Consider the following 24,883-nt stretch of genomic DNA (forward strand, 5'->3'; position numbering starts at 1 on the left):
TAGTGTGTTACTGATGGTAGCCTTTGTTACTTTGGTCCCGGTTCTCTGCAGGTCATTGACTAGGTCCCCCCGTGTGGTTCTGGGATTTTTGCTCACCGTTCTTGTGATCATTTTGACCCCACGGGGTGAGATCTTGCGTGGAGCCCCAGATCGAGGGAGATTATCAGTGGTCTTGTATGTCTTCCATTTTCTAATAATTGCTCCCACAGTTGATCTCTTCACACCAAGCTGCCTACCTATTGTAGATTCAGTCTTCCCAGCCTGGTGCAGGTCTACAATGTTGTTTCTGGTGTCCTTTGACAGCTCTCTGGTCTTGGCCATAGTGGAGTTTGGAGTGTGACTGTTTGAGGTTGTGGACAGGTGTTTTTTATACTGATAACGAGTTCAAACAGGTGCCATTAATACAGTTACCGAGTGGAGGACAGAGGAGGCTCTTAAAGAAGAAGTTACAGGTCTGTGAGAGCCAGAAATCTTGTTTGTAGGTGACCAAATACTTATTTTACCAAGGATTTTACCAATTAATTCATTAAAAATCCTACAATGTGATTTCCTGGATTCTTTCCCCCATTCTGTCCCTCATAGTTGAAGTGTACCTAGGATGAAAATTACAGGCCTCTCTCATCTTTTTAAGTGGGAGAACTTGCACAATTGGTGGCTGACTAAATACTTTTTTGCCCCACTGTATATACGTTTAATCTGTGAGGTCTTGTGAATTCCTTTAATTTGTACTTATCACAATCAACTTTAATATCTTGCTTTCAACCAGATATCACCAATCCAGTAACTATCGTGTTGGCCACAATCAGTGTTTCCGCCAGACCAGGGCTGAGAGGGCGTCCACCCCGAGAGCGTTGTGTCACGTGACTTGAATTTTGAATTGAGCCATCCCTTATAGGTACTATCTCTTTACGTATGCACACAAACTTGAATTGCGCCGTCCCTTATAGGTACCATCTCTTTACGTATTCACACACACACACAATAGTAACGTGTGTCAATACATGATACATCATTAACCTAGTATCAAATCACTGCTGCTGACAGGGCATGCCAGGAGGGCCTTGGAAAATGCAGCGGTATTTTTTTTTTGTTCCGTCACAGGAACACGCTTTGCTGGCGGCAAAAAGAATCCCACCAGACTCCTTTGCCCCTCCAACAGAGGGATGTCCTTGTCCTTTTTCCTTTTCGTCATTTCAAGCGATAAAAATCTTCAAATCTTCAAATGTGGTTGTGTAGTGGATTAACTAATAAACTATTTTAGAAAATAAAACAAAACTTCCATTTCGAATTACAAAAACCTATAATTAAAAGAAACTATACTCGAGGTGATTGTGTCCAAATAAAGTTATCGTGTCTGCTTCAACTTGCTGTTGTCTGTCTTGTCAGGCAGATTTCCTTCAGCTCTGAAATTGACAGCTTTCCCGCGTATCGGTGGCGTACAAAGTTTCCGCAAGCGCTAGGGGGCGCCACTTATTATTATTTTAATAAAAAAACTGCCCCTTAGCAGTAGGGATGGGAATTTGAAAGCAGATGTATATTCGACCCCCCAAAAAACGGTTAACCAGTTAACCGAAATGTACATATCCTATAAAAAAAAAATGGGTAAAAAAGAATAATCTAACATTTTTTACGAATTTTATTTTTTTCAATATCTTTTGGAAATAAATAAATACATGTTCAAATAAGTATAAAAACCAAGTCGAATTTGTCAAATGTATTGAACTGGTGATCACAGTTTGACAGCTATAGGCCTACAGCTTTCGTTACGTCATTTACAATTTGTATGGACTTGACTTGATGTGATTGACAGCTTAATTGAACCAGCCCCATGAAAAACGAATTCATAAATACAGAATAATTAACCGGTTAAGTATTATTAACATAAACTGGGCTGGCATAATGTATTTTCTATGGAAGGTCAAGTCCCTTGTTTGACCAACCTTGACAAAGGTCTTAAATTGGAGATTCTCTTCAGCGTTTTCTCTTCATTGTCTCATTCAGTAACTGAGATTATAACACACTTGAGTTACATGTTTAGTTCCGAGGATATCATCTTGGGGAAAAGTGTTTAACAGCTAGTCTCCAAAGTCACGCCCACTAGCAATTTCAATCATAAATCAACACCTGGTAATGATTCAGGAAATTGTTTAGCAGAGGTGGTAAGTGACGGACACGTATAACAAATCGCTTCCTGTCATCTGCGGAGATTAATTGGACAAAAACTGAAAAAAGTCACTGGAGGAAGGAGCAAAGAGTTTTCTGAATCATTACATGTGTTTATACTTGACTGATTGATGGTGCCTCTGCCCTTTATTCTGAAGGTTAATGTCATATTTTATAGATTATTTCCTCTGACGTTTGCGAGGAGGGCATATCGGCAAATACCAAGATACAAAGTTCTATGAATCGAAAAGGTCACCTATTATGCAAAATCAACTTTTCAATGTCTCTTCTACATCAACATGTGTCCCCTCTTCTTCATGTCTCTTCTACATCAACATGTGTCCCCTCTTCTTCATGTCTCTTCTACATCAACATGTGTCCCCTCTTCTCCATGTCTCTCCTACATCAACATGTGTCCCCTCTTCTTCATGTCTCTCTTACATCAACATGTGTTCCCTCTTCTCCATGTCTCTTCTACATCAACATGTGTCCCCTCTTCTCCATGTCTCTCCTACATCAACATGTGTCCCCTCTTCTTCATGTCTCTCTTACATCAACATGTGTCCCCTCTTCTCCATGTCTCTTCTACATCAACATGTGTCCCCTCTTCTTCATGTCTCTTCTACATCAACATGTGTCCCCTCTTCTTCATGTCTCTTCTACATCAACATGTGTCCCCTCTTCTCCATGTCTCTCCTACATCAACATGTGTCCCCTCTTCTTCATGTCTCTCTTACATCAACATGTGTCCCCTCTTCTTCATGTCTCTTCTACATCAACATGTGTCCCCTCTTCTTCATGTCTCTTCTACATCAACATGTGTCCCCTCTTCTCCATGTCTCTTCTACATCAACATGTGTCCCCTCTTCTTCATGTCTCTTCTACATCAACATGTGTCCCCTCTTCTTCATGTCTCTTCTACATCAACATGTGTCCCCTCTTCTTCATGTCTCTTCTACATCAACATGTGTCCCCTCTTCTTCATGTCTCTTCTACATCAACACGTGTCCCCTCTTCTTCATGTCTCTTCTACATCAACACGTGTCCCCTCTTCTTCATGTCTCTTCTACATCAACACGTGTCCCCTCTTCTTCATGTCTCTTCTACATCAACACGTGTCCCCTCTTCTTCATGTCTCTTCTACATCAACACGTGTCCCCTCTTCTTCATGTCTCTTCTACATCAACATGTGTCCCCTCTTCTTCATGTCTCTTCTACATCAACATGTGTCCCCTCTTCTTCATGTCTCTTCTACATCAACATGTGTCCCCTCTTCTTCATGTCTCTTCTACATCAACACGTGTCCCCTCTTCTTCATGTCTCTTCTACATCAACACGTGTCCCCTCTTCTTCATGTCTCTTCTACATCAACACGTGTCCCCTCTTCTTCATGTCTCTTCTACATCAACACGTGTCCCCTCTTCTCCATGTCTCTTCTACATCAACATGTGTCCCCTCTTCTTCATGTCTCTTCTACATCAACATGTGTCCCCTCTTCTTCATGTCTCTTCTACATCAACATGTGTCCCCTCTTCTTCATGTCTCTTCTACATCAACATGTGTCCCCTCTTCTTCATGTCTCTTCTACATCAACATGTGTCCCCTCTGTGGAAAGAGACTCTGAAAGTGTCAGGAACAAAGATTCTCCCTCTTTTTGATCCATTTATATAAAAACCTGTCTGAAAATGAGCTGATCAGATTTTGGCCACTTTATGATGTCATAATGATGTGTTGTCTTGTGTATCCATTAGCCAATCAGCAACCAAGGTAACCCCCCCCCCCCTTATCACCTGAATCTCCTCCTAGAGCACCATTGTGTTCTTTGTAACCAAATGTCTCTCAGAGGGGCGTGGGGAGGGGCTCCTTATTTTCATCTAAAGTAACAGACAGAGAATCAGCACTTTGGAAACAGGGCTGAAACAGAGGGGATTATGGGTAATGCTGCAATGATCTGTTTGGTGTTTGGAGCCAAACACTTCAGAGACATGTTCTGTATTTATCTGAGACCTATAATAAAGTTATGAAAAACAATATAATAGGGGACCTTTAACATACTATACTACGTTACTCAATGATATGCTTAAAAAACTGTGCTGAAAAAGCAAATCAACGTGATGTCCAATAAAAAGCAGCTTCAGGATGATCACCCATTTGAGACCGAGAGAAATGCATTTCCTCTACTCCGAACTTCCGAAATAAACGTATTCTAATATTCAACTCCTGAACTCCCTTGGTAGTCAGATTGACTTTCCAACTCCATTTGTATGTTGCTATTCTAAACAGTCGGCTTCATTACCATCTCTCCATATGCCAAGCCATTAGTACAGCCTCCTAACCGGACCTTGGACTGCTCGTAGTCTGCCATCCTCCGGCTGCGTTCAGCCTAATGAGGCTCGCTAATGGTCCACCCATGTCAATCTGGAGAAATCATTCTCCTCTATGCAAACTGGAACACATGTACACAGTTGCTCAGTACACTAACGCACACTTTCCACCATCATCAACTTGCTTAGCTGATGTAAGGACACACATAATTAAGCAGGAGTCAACTTTACGCAGTACGTCTATTTTGTCATCCTATCATGCTGTATATTACACTCTGCATTCATCTTTCCCTTATCATTTATTTCCTACACCACTGGCTTCCGGTAACTGCTAGAATCCACTTCAAGACACTGGTACTTGCGTACCATGCTGCGAATGGATCTGGCCCTTCCTACATCCAGGACATGGTTAAACCGTACACCCCGGCACGTGCACTCCGCTCTGCATCAGCCAAACGGCTCGCTGCACCCTCACTGCGAGGGGGACCCAAGTTCCCATCAGCAGAAACACGTGGGTTTGCTATCCTGGCTCCAAAATGGTGGAATGAGCTCCCCATTGACATCAGGACAGCAGAAAGCTTACACACCTTCCGGCGCAGACTGAAAACTCATCTCTTTCGACTCCACTTCGAGCGATAGAACTATTAACAGAGCACTTGTATACTAATAAAGGACTGGCTTATCTAAAGCCAGTTGAGTAGCACTTGAAATGTTTTTGCTCTATGAAACCTGATGTACTTTATGATTCTGTTTTCTTCAAGTTTGTGGTCGAACGCACTTATTGTGAGTCGCTTTGGATAAAAGCGTCAGCTAAATGTAATGTAAGATAGTCTTGTTATAGTTCAGCTTGTTTTAAATCCCTATAATGTTGGCCCTTAAATAGCTGTATCTTACACTCTGCACTAATCTTTCCTTCAGCTTCCTTTGCACATTGTCTGAATGCTTTTAATGTTTTATGTGAAGTACTTTGAATTGCTGTGTTGCTGAAATGTGCTATATAAATAAACATGCCTTTCCCTGCTCAACAGATCTGTGAATGTTAACTTGTGCTGGTATATCCTGTTTTAAGGCTGTTAAAGATCTCCCTTTTTAAAGGTCCCATGTCATGCTTTTCCGGTTATCACCCGTCCCCTTGTGTGTCATGTAGATTTCTATGCATGTAAACGGTCTGCAGAGTCACAAACCCTCAAAGTACACCCTGTAGGGAGTAAAACTCTAACACAGAAAATACCTGTCTGTGCTGCCCCAGAACGCCTCGTTGGACATTTCTCATTTTCCATTGTTTACTTCTTGGGTATAGTGACGTGTTTCGGGTATAGTGACGTAACGTCCGCGGAGCCGTTACGTTTGGACCAATCCGTGAACTTCCTCACACACACACACACTGGGCGGGACGTTGCGAGGCTCGCTGCTGCGATGAGCGGACAGTGTGAGCTGGCTCACTGGTGTGGGGTCGGCGAGACAGCGCGGAACTCAGCCTGGGCACACACACAAACTCCCAGCCAGGCTGCGGCTGTGTGTGTCTGCCCAGGGTGGGTTTCGCTGTGTCTCGCTGTCTCGCAGACGGCCACTGGGCTCACAGGGAGGGGGGGGGGGGGCAGGAGCTCCAACAAGCCGTTTAGGAGAGTGAATACACATACTATACAGAGATGCTGTATGAGAAACCAATGTGAGTTACAAATGTATTTTTAGTAGACCTCAACAATGGAATTATGATCAGTAGAAATGGCCATGACATGGGACCTTTAAGGTAGTGATTCATGTTAAGATGGCCAACAGTTTAAGCATTACTGACTGACATTTGTAGGAGATAATAGGAAAGCATGTAATGGCCATGAGCATTCGAACTGGAATGAGACATGCAGTACTGTAATGACCTTTTGTTCAACCCCCCTCTTGTCCACCAGTGGTGACTAGTGCAGCATGGCCTCACTTTGATTGGCTTCACAAGGCCACACACTCACAGGGACTTGTCCATTAGTCATGCTCTGTTAATGTTACTAGTTAATGATTGTGAGCCCTGTTTCAACACATTTACAAAGTGTGACCTGTGTGGGTGCTCATCATGGCAAAGGGGAGTTAAAAGCACAGACTCCAGTTTGCAAGCTGTTTTATAGTTTAAAATAAAAAATAAATATAAGTCTGATTCTGAATAGCTGATTGCTAAGCTAGCTAGACCAAAAAGAATACAACATGGTCGACATTTTCTTTCATTATGAAGAACCTATTGTTCACTATCATTATTTTTTAAGAAATGTCTGGAATTCCATATTTTAAATCAACTGCATAATGCAATCAGGTTTGTCTGGGAAAGTACAGGGAGCTGCAGCAATGAATAATAGTGCTTCTGCTATTTAGGAGAAACGAAAAAAAAAGTTTAGGACACAGACAGAGCAGGCAGATGACAGAGCAATGAGAAGGAGATGTGGGTTTTGGAGAGCAGAGAGAAAGGAGAAAGGAAGAAAACGAGGAAGGCAAAACAGGTCGGAGCTGGTAAAGCCATCGTGTGGGCTGGCAGGACGGTTTGTGTTTTGGGCCGAAGCCACAGACTTCTCCAGAGTCTTTAACACGCCCTGGAGCTACACATAGGGCTGTTTACTGTAACGTCGAAATAAACAAATACAGATATAAAGTTTAGAAAGGTGAGGGGTCCTTAAGAAGTCTGCTGTGATTATCAACATCATCTTTCTCTTGTAAGAGGTTATACAACACCGGCCTTTCAGTTGGACATTAAGCACATTAAGATATTTTGTCCATCTGGCAATATCAGGTACCAAATGTCAAGTTCAATCAGCAAAACATTCAATAAATCCAAAATGTACAAGACCAAAGCTTGATTTCCCTCCTAAAATACATTCTTACTTTACATATTAGGCATGTTCCATCCATTAGCCATAAAACAAAATCCAATATGGCCGAATTAAACGCTTTGATTAAGAAGAATGTGTGCTTTGGCAAGATTTTTTAGGAGACAGCTTGACAATACAAATCATGCTGTGGCATACAGGATTCAGAGAGAGCATTAGCTCAAGTCGTAAAAGAGACAACGTCCAGATGTCTGGCAGGATACACGAGAATGCCGAAAAGGATTTACGGAGTTAGTTCTCTTTCCAGCAAGCTACTACTGCCGGCTGTGGTTCCTCCCGTTTGAAAGATCAAATCTTTCTTGGGAACCATAATTAAAAAAAGCTGAAGCATTTAAAGAAAATTGATAAATTTGGAATTGTTGAATATTTGTCTTGATGTCAACAAACCCCATGAATAGACCGGAACCAACACTTCCTAATACTAGTTTGTTCCTTCAACAGCTGGGCATTGCTGTTCTTAGTCAAATGTATGTTAATTGAAAATAAATAGCAAAGTGTTGGGACTGTTCCTAGCAGCAGATTGACATAGTATCAATAGGCGCTTTCACACCGGAGTACTTTTCCCCGGAATAGTTCTGATAGTTCCTGGGATTTTGCGTTCACACCAAAAATATCTGGAACTAGAACTTTTTTTTGCGATCCTTTTCAGAAAAAGGTTCCAATTTCTGAATTGCAAACCACGCCCCATAAAACTCTGAAAAGTTTGGTGAAGCCGCCATTTTATTTGCTTGCATTCGCATTATTAGCATTAGCCCAGCGCACCAACGGAGAGAGACTAACTTATGGCAACACAAAGAAAACATGGGAGCGGTGGAGGGATGAGGAGGTGTCGGCGCTTCTGGCGATTTACTCGGAAGACTGAAGCCAGTCCCCAACTCCGGGGACTTCCGGCCGGGGACTTTGGGTGGCAGTATACGGCGTGAAGTTGTTTGCGGCCTGCCAGTAAACCCAAAGCAGAAGAAGAGGAAGTGACGTCAGCGGCTTCCTCAGGGACTTATTCCGGTGAATGACTATTCTTGGGAAAAGTACTTGGTGTGAAAGCGCATAATGGCACTGTATATCGGATTGACAGTGAAATGATCTGTTTCTGGTCCTTATTGATGTATCAAGCTATAACTATTAGTATAAAGAAATTATTCGTTTTTCATGGAATTTGCTGACTTTAATGTTTCCCCCAGACACGTTTTGAAATATGTGAAACAAAACTGAAGCGGCTGGAAGAACATTTACTCCTTGTCCCTCATTGAGAATTATGGATGTGCCCTAGCTAGGTTGAGTAGTTAAAGAGCAGTTTGCATTACATCATAGTTCAATCAAAAGTTTATGAAGCTGTTTTTCACAATACTTCAGTTAATTTATCCAGACAGAGAGATTTGATTGAATTCTTGCACTTTAATATAAATATGGTTGCTAGGCTGTTGTGTGTCATGTCACCATAGTCTCTTATAAATCATGCTGTCGAGGGCTCCGAGCGAGGAACAAAAGATGGATGACATGAGAGACTGGAAATAACCTTCCCCACAATGAGACACTTTTTTCCTCGTCTGGTCTAATCATGAACACTGATGAAAGCCTGTGCCTCATGCAATACAGACTTGGGGGAATTAATAATCCTGAATATTGCCTTTTGTATTCTTTGACAAAGAATTCAATTGACATGAATTTGGAAACCAAATATGCTTCCAAAAACTGCTGTTAATAACCCCTCTTCTTAGGAAACGTAAATGTAAGTGTTGCCATGTGTGCTCACTTCCTGTCTTGTTGAGAAGAAGCATTTAACCTGGAAATATAATTAGCACCTTTTAAGTTCTTCTTTATGTATCCCTCTCTCTCCCATATCCTGAAGTCTAATCCTACAATAGCAATGCTTGAAAACTGAAAGGCAATGATATTAAATCAATTACCCATAAAAATACAAAAACCAATATCACACCCAATAGGAAGAGAATGCCCCCACATGTTACGAGTAAGTTAATAAAGTATGAGAAGTGATACACAGAAGAAGTGGAGCAGGATACTCTATAAAGCCCCGTGAAGGTGTATGGGGAAGCTGAGGGAACTTGCAGAAAATTTAAATCTCCATGGATTTCATTTCAAAGCCACTGCGATCCAGCATAAGCAGCTTTGTTCCTCTGCCACCTATCCTCACTTTCTGCCCATTCTAAACCTATCTTTATTGTTTTGGCCAGCGCTCTCTACCAAATCTCAGCTGCCTGCTTTTCACATTCCTCAGTCATGGAGACATAATCTTCAGTTTTTCCCCTCCCACACTCCTCAACCCCTTCAGAAAACGGGGATACAGCATGGCGTAAACCGCTGTATCAAATCTATTTGTTGTTTAAACCTTCTTCAGACTGGAGGCCGGATTAGACTTGCTGCTGATGCTATTCAATGAAACCTGGCCAGTGAGCTTTGAAGGGCCAAGCTTTTAGTAAAATGTCTGATTTGCCAGTAGAAGTTCACCCAACCGCCACAAAAGCCTCCGATTTACTGTCATCATGGATATATTCATCAGAAGTGCGTACTCATGGCTGCTGCTTACATTAGAGGGTTTATGCAACTATGTTAAGTCAACACACTGAGAGCCCATCGAGAGAGTTGATGTTAATCCAAAGAGTATAGAGGAGATGTTATTTAAGTGCCACGGCAGAGATGTGTTTGCTTTTTTTAGCCAACTATCAAGCCATCAAGATGAGTAGAGCTGACGATAGAGAGGAGAGAAACAGAAAAGATTTGTGTGAGTCCCAAGAAGTCTGGGAATCATCTGTGCGAAGGGAAATTGGCAAAATGTGGCAAGGAGGAAAAAGCATGACCAAAGTAGCAGATCCTCTGCTTCGACTGTAAATCACATCAGAGCTGAAGTCCAAAAGCAAGATACAGACTTGTTTTTTGGATAACACCAAGTAAGAAAGATGGGTTGAGGACCAAAGAGAGTTCTACAGATAGAAATATAAAAAGTGAGTTAGAAGAGAGAATATTAACTGGGAGAGAAGAGTGTAAAGTCCCAAGTTGAGTTCATAAGTTCAACTGGAAAAAGCTTTCCATTCTCTCCACTCCTCCCTGGTCTGCACTTCTCACAGTGAGCTAAAGGAAAAGCACACATGGGATCCAGGTAGCCGAGGAAGTGTGTGTATCTGTGTGAAGCCTTGTGTTTGTGTGTGATCTCTAAAAGCCACCTGCACCTCGGCCCTCAAACAGAGCTGGAGACAGTGGAGAGGCATTCATATTAAATCCTCGAGGTCAAAGCCTCACTTGAGGGAACCTTTTACTGTTCAGCAAACTCTGTCTCACCACAATCTGGCACGTGTGTGTGTGTGTGTGTGTGTGTGTGTGTGTGTGTGTGTGTGTGTGTGTGTGTGTGTGTGTGTGTGTGTGTGTGTGTGTGTGTGTGTGTGTGTGTGTGTGTGTGTGTGTGTGTGTGTGTGTGTGTGTGTGTGTGTGTGTGTGTGTGTGTGTGTGTGTGTGTGTGTGTGTGTGTGTGTGTGTGTGTGTGTGTGTGTGTGTGTGTGTGTGTGTGTGTGTGTGTGTGTGTGTGTGTCATCTATTAGGAACTGATGGGGTGTTAATTTTTCAGCATTCACACTTCACAACAGCAGTGGAGGGGTAGCCATGGCACAGCCAAGTTAACGTAAAGACTCCTGCCTCTTGCTTCACTCCACATTTCTCCAGACGCTTGGAGGAGTATCTTGGTAATCTTTTTTTTACCAACTTGATGTAAGCATTTTCACAGCACAAATTAGCACAGATCCTTGTTGGGTTCTTTTTTAACAAATGTCATATGTATTTGCTTTAATTGGTTATCTGATCCATAACTAGCCATAACTTTGATATCTATTTTGTGTGGTTTCCCAGCCCTGAAATGTTGCTTTCCACAAATCATGATGGGGTTTATTGTCCGTGCATTCACGTGTGGATGCGTGCCTACATTTGGGTTGCTGAGTCATCCAAGAAGAATTGTATAAGTATATGTCAGTCAGTCTGCAGACTTTGTTCATTTGAAACGCATTTATTGTTCATTTGTCTATTTAAAGTAATAGACAGATCTGTATTTAATTAACATCCAGAGGAATCATCTTTGGAAATTAATCCAATTATGTTTCTTCACAAAATGATCTGATTGTTATCCTACAATTATAATCAAATGCATTGTTATTGAATTAATGTGTCAATGATAGTGAGAGTGCCAAGCAAATTCACAAACCACAAGCATACCTTGGCAGGAATAAAAGCTCCTAAACAAAACAGGCAAAACTGCAGCTCCACCATCAAGGTAAACAAAAGACGGAGAGAGACAAGTGTTTTCTAAAGCTTTTAATCTGACATCTGAAGACACAAGCCCAGTATTTACAGCAATTAGCTCTCTTCTCAAGTTATTTGTATTGTGCCAACAGTGTAAAGTATTTCAGAGCACCAGACATCGTACCAGGTAACATCACCGACAGTCAAAGCCAAAAAACGATTTAAGGATCTGTGGGCAGACCTTTTGATTGGCGATGTAGTTCTTCCTTTAAATGATTGGTTGCCACATACAGTATGAATGTGTGTGTGATTGTGTCACTAAAATTGCCAAATAAAAAAGAGCCAGCTATTTCTCAGCCAATTGTCGATAGTAAATACAGTTTTCCAATAGCCCAACCATGAGCCATGAGTACTTGTTTACATGTTGTATTCCAACACAACTCAATAGCAGCTGAACTAAAAGGGTAATATAACTAGAATAGAAAAACGTCTGATGATCATGTGAAATCATGTGAAAAATGCACGTGATTGGAGACCACTGAGGTAGAAAATGTGCACTTGTATCGATGAGGCCTGAACCAGCTGAGAGTCAAATGGCTGTTAGCCATCAGTCACAGGCGCGGGGAAGATTGACAAATGCATGTTTAATGGCCGTGAGAAAAAGTGTGCAGGGGTTCCTGGGTAATCGCTGTTATAAGGGAAGGGAGCCGGATAGGGCTGCAGACAGCAAGCCTGTGAGACTTTGACCGATGTGAGGCTGTGCCCCTCCCAAAGTGGGGAAACGGCCTTTGAATAGAAGACCTACTGCTAAGCTTTCTGTGCCCTCAGCCCTGCAGCTCACGACCAAAGAAAGGGTCAAGCCGTTGCTTGACTACAGGCATCTCAGGCTTTTCGTGGAAGAACAAAACAATTAAGTGCGGGGGCTGGATTCGCTTGAGGTCTACCTTTCTCTATTGTGAGCTCATCGTTCTGAAACCTCTGCTCTACTGGTATTTCCCTCTGCCTTTCTCCCTGTTCTCATCAAATTCTACATTAATTCTTCTCCACTTTTACCTGCCTAAACTTAACTTTTCTGCATCTATCTTTCCCTGCTCATCTCTACCACCTTGTTTCTAACTATGTATCTTAGCTGCTTTCACACCAAGAACTTTGCCGTACTTAGTTCCCAGCACTTAGTTCCCCCATGGAACTAAAGAGCAGATTGCGTTCATCAGATGTAAAGAGTTCTGATTAACTAAGTACTGGGAACTAAGTAGGGCAAAGTACTATTATGTCATTTGAGTTGCCAATGTGAAAGGTGGGGAAAGCCAATAAGACAAGTTCCTGTTGGCTGTTTTCAGGCAGCTTTTAGCAGACTACTTTATCCATCTATCAATCACTTGAGACATGTCTGTGTTTCATAGCTGCTGGCTTACAGCAGTCTGATAATGTACTGGCATCCTTGAACTTCTTTCCAGCCGATTAAAATGTTACCAGAAATAGACATATTACACTTAAAGCTTTTCACACAATATGTCCACCAAACATCAAAAGCTAAATATCCTATTATGTAGTGAGGACAATGCCTTTGGATATAACACGGAACAAAATGCTATACAACACAGACGGATCACCACCACCGGTGCTGCAGACATTTCTTTCAATTTGTTACATTCCCTTTATGGCTGATGTGTATGAAGAAGTGTGGGTTTCAGCGTGTGTTGGTTTAAAACAAACTTCTAATAAATGGTAAATGCTAGTTTGTTTGTGTTTCTAGCTGTAACGCAGTACCAGAGACGCAAAGTTTAAGAAACTCAGACGCCTCTTTCTTTAATTACAGAGGACTGGGAGGGCAACATGATGAGCTTTTAATGATAGTGACTCTGATATGGGCTTTTTAAAAAGAGCTTGCCGGGTGATATACCCGTTCCTGGAAGACACCTGCAGTATATTATTTAAGTTTATATTCAAAGTTTATGCTCCTTGCAAAGTCTGCCAAAAGAAACACACCAGCGTCTCCACAGAAGTTCCTGTCCACAATCACTGTGTAGCAACATGAGCAGAGAAGATACAACCAACTATAAGCTGCATTTGTCGACAGACATGACGAAAGGATATCTTGTTCCTTGGTGCATTGCTCCATTGAAGATCGCTTTGGCCAAAGAAAAGGAAATTCTAATTACCGTTGTTAAAAACCTGCCTTATCATTAGACTCCAAGGTTTTGTGACAACACAACTGTGCTGCCATGGCAACACGCTGATGGAGGACAGGATGTTGGTGCCGCCGATATTTCACCCATTTTTTATTCCATATTTTATTCCATTCCATTGCAATGTAAACTACCGTTATATTTAACTATATTTGTTATTATTCTTAATATTGTTCTAGTTCTCTCGCTGTGTTTTTAATTCTTCTTTTACTTGTATGTATGCACCACAACACCAAATCAAATTCCTCGTACGTGTAAACCTACCTGGTAATAAGCCTGTTTCTGATTGTGATTCTCTCCGATGCAATCAGACTACATGTGATCAGTCTGGTCAGGGTGAGTCTGTTTACGGAGCCGTCCCCCCACTCAGAGCGCAGGTGGACTCATCAGAGGGCTCGGCTGGCACCACTTCAGCCATGGGCTACACAGCAGAGCACAGCTGGGTTCATCTGATATTATGTAACGCGGCAGCAGCAGCAGCAGCGCCACCCCCGCAGGCCCTGTTCACACACCACACTACCCTTCTCCTCCCACTGCGCCTCCCACCTCTCTGACCGGGCAGCGGTGCATTGTGAGCGGAGAGTGCTCTGACACAACCTGTTGGGAGGACTGTGGGAGATTCAGCTTTGGAAAACTACAATAGAAAGGTTCATAGTGATGCATCGATCAGCGTGTTTGTGTTTTTCATGCTTCGTGGCTTGTTACGAAGGTTATGCAACAACCATTGATTAACACTTCTATCTCTTAGTTAGACTATCTAACTGTAACCCAATCTGTAAATAACAGTGCAATATATACTTTACTTTCACTACTGTTATCTGGCTGCTATCACACTACTTCTAAACGTTACCCTTTTTTTTCCTTTGTTAAAAAAAAATACTGTTTCTGTACTTTTAATACTGTAATGGATTTGTCTAATATTTGATGCATGCCTCTGAATTCATATTTTGTCTCTTTACTTTGCTGTGACAATGTAAATGTCCCCTCTGATGGACTAAACATGCACTATCGTATGATAAGCTTCTCCTTTGGTTCATCAAATCTTTGCAGCATCTGAATGCAACAGGACACATATGTTGATAAATCTGTAGGCTCCGAGAAGTGACGCCAGAGCGCAGCGCCGTTACGCACGGCCCGTCACTGCATTATTTCATTCAATCGGCTGAAACCGACACCAGATGGCCACAGCAGAACCGTGCAGACCTCTTCACATCAGATTGATCGCTAGGAACTGGATATTCTGTTTTTAATGAAGAAGACGTACAGCAGGGTGCATCATGTTCTTCTACAATTATCTTTTTTTAGCTAAAGTATCGCAGTTCCACTTTTAACTGTGATTGGCACAGCTGTTTTAGAGCTATGAGACAGCTGATGTGAATGCCTGAGAGATCATGATGATCCATACATGCACCATCTACATATTGTCTCTCTTGAAACTTTCCTTTATTATAGGAAAAGGTGCACTACACATAAGGTATTCTGTGGGGTGCATTTATTCCCTTAGTTGAAAGCCTCAAATGGGTGATTAGATTCCAGGGTTTTTCTCCGTCATTGATCCCACCCGTGATTCTGCCTTTACTTCACGGACACACATTTTGTTACTAAGCATTCCTTGCCAAAAGTGGAATTGCACTTGTTGCCTGGCAACATTCGCTTATTGAATCTCGTATCAGGAAGCAGTGAAAACCCAGTGGTGCTTTGAGCTACTGTACAAGCCTCTAGATACTCTTTTCATCTCGGGTACATTCTGTGATGTCCAACTACAATCGAGCTATTCGTGTCATCTGATAAGCTATTACATCTCTCCACCTGGCCTCTCACAATCATTCATGTAATCCTACAAACATGCAGAAAGCTGATACATAAATTCATAAAGTATCTCAAGTCCATTGTTTATTTTGTGTGTGACAACCAGTATACAAGCAATGAGACGATACAATACAGATAATCAATAGGCGCTTTCACACCAAGTACTTTTCCCAGGAATAGTTCCCGGAACAAAATTCCCCGGAACTATCAATTAGATCGCGTAATGCGTTCACACCGGAATAAGTCCCTGAAGGAGGATTACGCAAATGAAGCCGCTGACGTCACTTCTTCTTCTTCTGCTTTGGGTTTACTGGCAGGCCGCAAACAACTTCACGGCATATACTGCCACCAGAAGTCCCAGGTAAATCGCCAGAAGCGCAGACACCTCATCACTCCCACGTTTTACTTTGTGTTGCCATAAGTTAGTCTCTCTCCGTTGGTGCGCTGGGCTAATGCTAATAATGCTAATGCGAGCAAATAAAATGGCGGCTTCACAATTTTTTTTTTGAGTTTTACGGGGCCGTGGTTTGCAATTCGTCCAGCCAATCAGAAATTGGAACCTTTTCCTCCCCAGGAAAGTACCTGCTCTCTAGCAAGGACTAAAAAGGGGTGAAAAGGTTCCCGAAAAAAAGTTCTAGTTCCAGATCTTTTTGGTGTGAACGAAAAATCCCAGGAACTATCGGAACTATTCCTGGGAAAAGTACTCCGGTGTGAAAGCGCCTATCGTTTTCCCCAAGTGTGCTATGGGATGTTAAAGGCAGTCTCTTCTTTAAAAAGCACTCTGTGGACCCGTATCGAAGACACTTGACTTCCTAACTGGCCTGCTGTCATCAGATGAACCACCAGGGCAGCCACCTCTCCTCCCATGCACCAGTAGCTTCTTAATGAAAAACAAACCTCACACCTATAAACTACTGACGGAGCGTTCCTCCTCCCGGTTGGAGAGACTCAGCGGAGGCATTACATAGAAGTTGTCAGAATGCCACTGGCGTGGATCACATCCACATTCCTACATCCAGGACATGGTTAAACCGTACGCCCCAGCACGTGCACTCTGCTCTGCATCGGCCAAACGGCTCGCTGCACCCGCACTGCGAGGGGGACCCAAGTTCCCATCTGCAAAAACACGTCGGTTTGCTATCCTGGCTCCAAAATGGTGGAATGAGCTCCCCATTTACATCAGGCCAGCAGAAAGCTTACACATCTTCCGGCACAGACTGAAAACTCATCTCTTTCGACTCCACTTCGAGCGATAGAACTACTAACAAAGAATTGCTAACAAAGAATTGCTAACAGAGCACTTATATACTAATAAAGGACTGGCTTATCTAAAGCCAGTTGAGTAGCACTTGAAATGTTTTGGCTCTATGAAACCTGATGTACTTATATGATTCTGTTTTCTTCAAGTTTGTATCTTCCTGGTCGAATGCACTTATTGTATGTCGCTTTGGATAAAAGCAATGCAATGTAATCAAAGCTCAATGTGGTGAATTGCCTCCAATGACAATTTTAAGCACTCTAACGCCAGAGAAGCCCAATATATTTCAGTTACTTCTAACAAGGCAGTAACAATGTGTTGCGATGGGGATGTGATGGAATGGGAGGTGAGGTTTTCTGACAGACAAGGTCACTGTCACTTGCTCCATGAGTCAACGTTTCCTTTCAGCAGAATTGAGGGGATGACAGCCGATTACTCTTAGGTGACAAAAAAGCCTGGTTGAGAGACTCTTCGGAAATAAAAATAAGTTGGATGAAATGATTTTAAAACTACACTTTTTCTCATTACTTATTAGTCTTGATTAATTGTTTGGATTATAAATTGTTTAAAACAGTAGAAAACCAGGCCGCCACAATTTATCTGAGGCCAAGATTATATTTTCAAATAGCTTGTCTTGTCAGAAACTTCAAAACTCAAGGACTTTCAGTTTACTATTGCATCATAAAAGCAGATACATTTCACATTTTATGATATTGTTCCTGATTATTATCCGGTTATTCAAATATACTATAATGCAGACCATCCTAACTCAACAAGTCTTTGAGACTGGAAAATAAAGCATTCAAATAGATTTTCCCTCAGTGAACCGTTTATTTGAACAAAAGTTCATAAAGGTTGTCAGGGTTAGGGTTGCATTCACTTACTGACATCAGGAACAAAGCCCATTGGAGCTGGCTTCTCTGAAACAACATCCCAGAGCGTGTGTAGCCCAACACTTACAACCCTGCCTGTCCAAATAATCATTAACCAGTTCAGCCCTGAGTAAATATTAGAAGAATCCCTGTAAACTACAATGTAAATACACACCCCGGGATAGGGACGTAAACACATAAGGAAGGGGAGGCTTGGATATTGTGACATGCAGATGTTATTGTTCATGCCATGTAGATACAGTTGAAAACAATGAGGCCATCTCTATTGAGAACACACAGCATTCTCACACATTCTGCCGCATGCCATTGTACCCCCAGCTGAAAGCATGGTGGGATAAACTAGTGAAAGGCTCTTTTATGCACTCGTACTAAGCCATGAACCTGAAATATGTTAAAGCTGAGGACGGAAATTTGACTCTGGCTCTCAAGGCCATCACCTTAAATGCCAAAACACTCCCCCTTCTTGGATGAGCACCACGAGCACTACAGATCGGACGGGCCACTTTCCTGTTTTGGTGAATGCTTCCACCACCTGCAAACCAGATGTTTTATTCCTGGGCATTGTGATCTCATTTTTACTGCTTTTAAAGAAAATAGTCTGCAGGTCTTTAAGCCGGTCCAAACTTCTAGCCTAGAATGTGTCTATGGAATATGCAGTAGAATAAATGAGTTGATAAACAGACAATTCAGATAAGTCTTCAAAGAAGAATGATCTTAATTACCTTTCATTGAAATTCCAACATTAGCCAGTTCTTCTTTCTTACTATATCATTGGGAGCCTTCGAGTGTTGAACTAAGGTCAGAAAATCAAACGACACAATGCCTGAACTGAACAGGGTATTTCACAGAATTATCAGAATTGTTCTAGATTAAAACATTACATTAATAACAAAATAAACGTATTGCTACAAAGAAGCATCCTACCCAGCTCCTAACAAGTGACCGAGAGGAATTCACTGCCATCAGCATTATGTCTGGTTGTGTGTCAGTGCAAGGATCTGCAGAGCAGGAAGACTGTTGAGGGTTCAGCCAAAAGCTGCTGCTGCTTAACGATGGATTTATACGTTACCTCCTCTGGCACAAACACTAGGACCTCCTTGGAACCCAAAAACTCAACAAGATGACTTTCATTATGAGGATCCACCAGAGCTGTATTTCTTTGGCACGAGGCAAGAATGCTCAAGCCTTATTCAAGATGCAAGGCTTTTCTTGTCCTTTGTACATAGCTACAGTGTAGTTATGTCGATGAAAATCTTAGGTCACAGGCTCCTCCAACAGTGCAACACAATAAAAACAGATAAAATAGAATAGAAATAGTGCAAGAATAGTCTATATTAAGATACTCAACCTGATAGCAAGATTACACCGATAAAAATGCACTGAATATGCCTAACGGTTTACCAAATACAACTTTTCTTACAGTCTTCTAATGCAGATGCAAGCTGCTTTGTACGAGACTTCCATCCCACTCCGAACAGGGAGTCGACACATGCCGCTATTTATCTTTTAAAAATAAAAAATGTAATACCCTTGGTTTTTCTCCAAGGTATTAAAAAGGTATTTGTATAAAGGTTCGATTTCAGAATTGTGACTATGCCATTCTTATATTGAATTAGATTTATTGAGAAAATGATACACACAGACATGAAACCACCCCGAAACCTCATATAGAAAAGTAGCTGAAAAGTAGACAACCAGCACAATAATCACTTTTAGCTAGCAAAGCCTGATCTCAAGCAAGAACCATCTATATATATATCTATTTGCTGACTACTCTTTGCAAGGTCATAGGCTGGAGTCTTTACTATACCCTGTTTATATTCAGTGCATGCTCGGATAAGCTAAAATTCATACTGGGATACCATTTTTCTAAATCTGTCAAACCTGTCAATCTGATTTGATCACAACACTTAGGCATCACGCCACGGGACGACATTGCTCCACTATGGTAATGTTTATGTGTATGTAACATCTTGTTATGTATTATTTAGTATTATAGTCAGGTGGTGTGTCATTACTGTCCACCTTTTTTTTTTAGCTGTTGACAGACTCCCAATCCCTTTTCATGACATCTTAAAGGATCTTGAGCACTAAACCTCATCTCTGCTTAAAATGTGTGTTCTAAGTGTCTTAACATAACTCCTTCCAGGCAGCCGCATTACCAGAAACATAAACATGGCCACAAGATTATCTGTTTGGTTTGCTGTGGCTCAGTGGGGCATTATAGCCCCATGAACTGAACTCAAAGTGACAGTGAAATCACAGAGACTGTCAATTACAGCTCACTTATGGTGCTTTTCCACTGCAGCCCGTAGCACGGTTTAAGCGGGCCGTGCCAAACCCGGCCCGTTTTTTGCTTTTGCTTTTCCAATAGGGGTAGTCCCGGCTCAGGGCTACTTTTTCACCTTTTTTCTGGCACTCCAAAATCGAGGTTCTTACCGGGCCAAGAACCAGGCTGAATATGCTAAACTAACGACGTAAATACTCTCGACTGCTGAATGGTCAGAGAGAATCGCTGGCAAGGGGGCTACAACTACAACAAAATGAACATATTTTACCGTGATTTAATTGTAATACACGTTTCAAAATGATGCCGAAGTAACAACATACTGATACCGGTCTGCAGACATGACGGCAGTTGAAAAACCTTTTAAAATGCGTGTTTTCTGAATGGAGATCGGATCGACCAGGCTAAGCTAACGTTGTATATGCTCCGTCCACATTCACAACAACGGCCTACAGACATAAATAAACCAGCGACTGTATTCGCCATGACACAGACAGTCTGTGGTTTGTACTTGTTTAACTTTTGTCTAGTTTCTGAACAGATATGAGGAGCTGTGAGCTCTGAGTGCTAACAGCTAACGGCTGATGTTTTGGTTTTGTGGTTCGCATTGAAGATGACGTCACGGCAGTTAAACGCAGCGTCGCTCCGCCCGCCGAACAGCCGATCGCCCCGCCTACACTGCGTTACTATAGTTACTACCCCTGTTACTAGACTGTACTGGAAATGCAGCATAAAGTGTGGCCTAACAAGGCCTAACCAAAACCGTACTAAGCCAGGCTAGGTCCTGTAGTGGAAATGCGCCATTTATGAATCAATTCCAAGGACGGGAGAAAACTTAAAAGCCTGTTGACTTTAGAACCAGAATAGTTTTTGCTCTGAACTACTTCTTTACGCAGTGGTGGATCTTCAATGTGTGGTATGACAAATAAGACAGCAGTGCTTATATCTTCTTCTACAACACATAAAAGGGCAGCTGCTTCAAAACTTGCCGATAGCTTTATACATAGCATGGAGCTTTAGATCAAAAAATAAAACGTACTGCCAACAGATGACAGCCTCCCACTTCAAGTAGTAACACTTTTCCTTTAGATCAGACAATATGTTTTTCTTTAACCCTGTGTCTACACATGTGTGCTTGGAGGAGGAGGAGGAGGAGGAGGAGGAGGAGGAGGAGGAGGAGGAGGAGGAGGAGGAGGAGGAGGAGGAGGAGGAGGAGGAGGAGGAGGAGGAGGAGGAGGAGGAGGTTTGCGGCATGAGAAGAGCAGTTAAGGGGATCTCATATTTGACAAAGTAAAGAAATAAAATGTAATAATGTAGAATTCATAGCCTAATGGACTGAAAGTAAAAACTGCAAAATGAATTGCAATTGCCTGATTAAACTAGTCCTGCTTGAATATATGCATATATCTCAAGTTATTCAAGAGGATGATCTTATTTTAGGAGCGCTCTCCTCCATTTTCATTGATTGATGAAACAGGGGAGCAGACTACTGTATGTGTCAGCTTGTACTCACGTAAAGAGAGATATCACATGTGACCACAGCCATTCTTATAAAGATACCGTAGCATTCATCAATCATAACTTAGTCAGAGTCTACAATACATGCACAAGACATGTTTTTTCACAAACTGAGCAGTGTGCATTATGTAATACAATTGACCCAGCTCTTATTTTGCAGTGATCACAATGCTTGGACGCCAACACAGTCACATGAGGAAGGGTCCTTTCTTTCAGGGGCATATGTGTGATAAAAGGTATACAATACAACTTTATTTATAAAGCACTTTAAACCTCCAGACCAAAGTGCTGTACAGGCAAATAGATAAAACACAGCTCAGCTCACACACACACCATAAAACAAGTACAAGTAAAAACAAAAAACAATTTAAATGCAAAAAAAGCAACACCCTAAAAGATGTTGAAACGCCAAATGTTAAAACGCTAAGGAGAAGAGGTGGGTTTTAAGAAGCGATTTAAAATCCATGTTCCATGATTTAAAATCCATGTATCCATGTTCATTGGTAACTGGATTGCTCTGGACAGATACCCAGTGTAAAACGAGGTGATTTAAACACCACTGAGGAATATTCTGGGCAAGTGCATCACCAGCAGGCTTGTTGAATATAAGTAGTCTATATAGAGTTACACAAACACAGTGTACAGCCTAAACATAATGATACAACGCAGATTAAATAGCATTCTGTTATATGCGCCTGCAGTGTGTGCCTCTCCAAATATAATTGGGGAGTTTAAATGAGTTTCTTTTCACTTAAACAAAATATTCACTCCAATCTTTCTTTGCACCCTACACAACTCTGTAGAGCTGATGGAACACTTAACATATATTTACAAATCTAGATTTCTAGTTAGCCTTCCCCTAATTATCTTAGTTGAAGATCCACTAATCGTAAAAATGTTTCACAGTAGCCATTTAGCGCTCGACTTAACACAGAGAGAAGAAGAAGACGGAACTTGGATGACTATAATTTCCATTACAGAGCTTCCCCAGGTGAAACCATAATAGGAACCTAATAGATTGTCCTTTGCTAATTGCAAAAACATTCTCCATTATCTTTTATCTCTCTTCATCTCTATTCAATATGTTTAATAAAAAGAAAACAGGTAAGCTAAGGCTAAGGAAGGCAGCTGGAGGGCATTGCTGTTAGATTTTATGATTATTTGTTTCCAGATTTGGCTCCAGGGACCGAATCCAAGTGTTGAGTTTTGTAAAAGTAAAATTGAACTCTGTTAAAGTGTGGGTTGCTCGTGTCAAACCGCGATGAGCAATCCAGGGTGACTAAAGCCCTTTTGGGTATATCGAGCGTAGTTTGATAACATTGACGAATGGAGAAAGCAAACGCAAGAGGCTGAGCTGCTTTCCGTCACACAAACGGCACTGGGGTTCACCTATTTGAATAAAACGTGGGCTTAAGGCAGGATACAAATATTGGAAATCCCCTTGCTAAGCCTGTCTTAAAAGATTGCAACAAACGTGTAATGATGAATTAGGATGGAGAATAAACTCAATTTAGCGAATATTATTTTCTGCCTGAAATTCATTCTGGTTCCACACTGACAACAATCACATCACACCTCTTTGAATGTTGAAATAGCCATGTCATTTCCACAAATAGCTGGCATTAATTTCATGTTGCTGCTCCAAACACTCGTAATAATTTCCCCAAAATGGCCCCGGGAGAGACGGCATCAATTAACAAATCCAAACGGGTCAGAAAAGCACTTCAATCAGTAATAGCAGCGCAGGCAGCAAGAACATCCTTTTAGTCATCCAGCAAGACAGACATTTGAGAGCTGTCTGCGTGGAAACAGATGGCAAGGCAGTTGGTGGGAATTTCGGCAATGCGCCCAAACATATTTGGGGATAAGATTTACAGTTTAGCACATTTTTGCAAAGTCATCATTGTGGTGAAGAGTGGAAAACATCCTGAGACAATCATCACACACACACACACACACACACACACACACACACACACACACACACACACACACACACACACACACACACACACACACACACACACACACACCACACACACACACACACACACACACACCACACACACACACACACACACACACACACACACACACACACACACACACACACACACACACACACACACACACACACACACACACACACACACACCACACACACACACACACACACACACACACACACACACACATATTTGGATGCAGATACATGGATTCAAACTAGACAGATGCCACGTTGTGTTCTCTAAGTTCTGCAAACATTTTAGACAACTTAATCACAGAATCACACTCAACTTCGTATGTAAAGTCCTACGAAATGTATAGTGCTTTTTGCAATATTTGTACTAGATAACTGCAATTATGTTGCAGGCATTTTGTTTTTCGTTTACACAATCATTTACACATTACATGCATTTTTACGTACGTCAGAAATTAGAAATAGAGGCATTTATAGTTTAGGCGGCTAGAAAAACAAGGCAATCCTAAATTTATTATATATGGATGATGTGCTCCAATATGCGTTATATACAATGTCCCCGGAGAGAGGCATAACTACTTGCCAGATGTGTAAATGGTGTTAAACCATTCACTATGATCCAACACTGGTTTGTTACGGAACAATACATATATATTTCAAATATAATTCTAAAAGATTTTGGGTTTACACTAGGGCCGCACAATATTGGAAAAAACTGACATAGCGATATTTCCTTCCCCTGCGATAGGAAAAAATACAGGAATTGAAGAAAACAGTTTATTTTGTCCGCAAATCATCCTTTCTTGAACTTTAATGCTATACAATTGGTATTTAACCGGATGAAGGATTTTAGTTACGGACTTCTGGATCTTAAGTTCTCAGAGCAACAAGCTGAGCTAGCTCGGTTATCCTGTTGTGATCTGATCAAGAATGATTGTGATTGGTGGTTTTGCTGTGCATGTCACTCGCTCAAGTACCCCTGACATGAGAGCCGCGCGAGTTTTCCTTTTGTAGCAAGCAGCAAAATAATTTTAATATCACGTGTTTGAGTTAATTTGCCTACTTACAAAAAAAAGTTTTTAAAGTATTATCGTCCTAGCCCTAGTTTACACAACATTAAATATATTAAAGGTTCCGCATTGTATAATATTAAACTTCACACTGCTTTTATGTCCTTAAAAATCTTTAGCAGATCATGGTGTGTATTTCTTTTTTCAACACAAGGGTAATGTACGTGTTGTTGTCAGTTTTTGTATTGAAAGACACACGATTTAAGGTATTGGCATCAGATAGAGTTGGACCATTACCTCCCTACAAGCTTCAGTTGTTTGGTTCCAAAATAGCCCAAAAGTGTG

At 41.5% G+C, this 24,883-nt stretch overlaps 1 protein-coding gene across 3 annotated transcripts in view; it reads right to left on the minus strand.

Moving 5' to 3' along the window:
* The window catches only part of sipa1l1 (signal-induced proliferation-associated 1 like 1), a 117,332-nt gene that overhangs the window by 88,222 nt on the left and 4,227 nt on the right, over nucleotides 1–24,883 (minus strand). The gene's annotated exons all lie outside the window — the stretch shown is intronic.

The sequence above is a fragment of the Pseudochaenichthys georgianus genome, chromosome 24 (assembly GCF_902827115.2).
Source record: "Pseudochaenichthys georgianus chromosome 24, fPseGeo1.2, whole genome shotgun sequence".
Classification (NCBI taxonomy): domain Eukaryota; kingdom Metazoa; phylum Chordata; class Actinopteri; order Perciformes; family Channichthyidae; genus Pseudochaenichthys; species Pseudochaenichthys georgianus.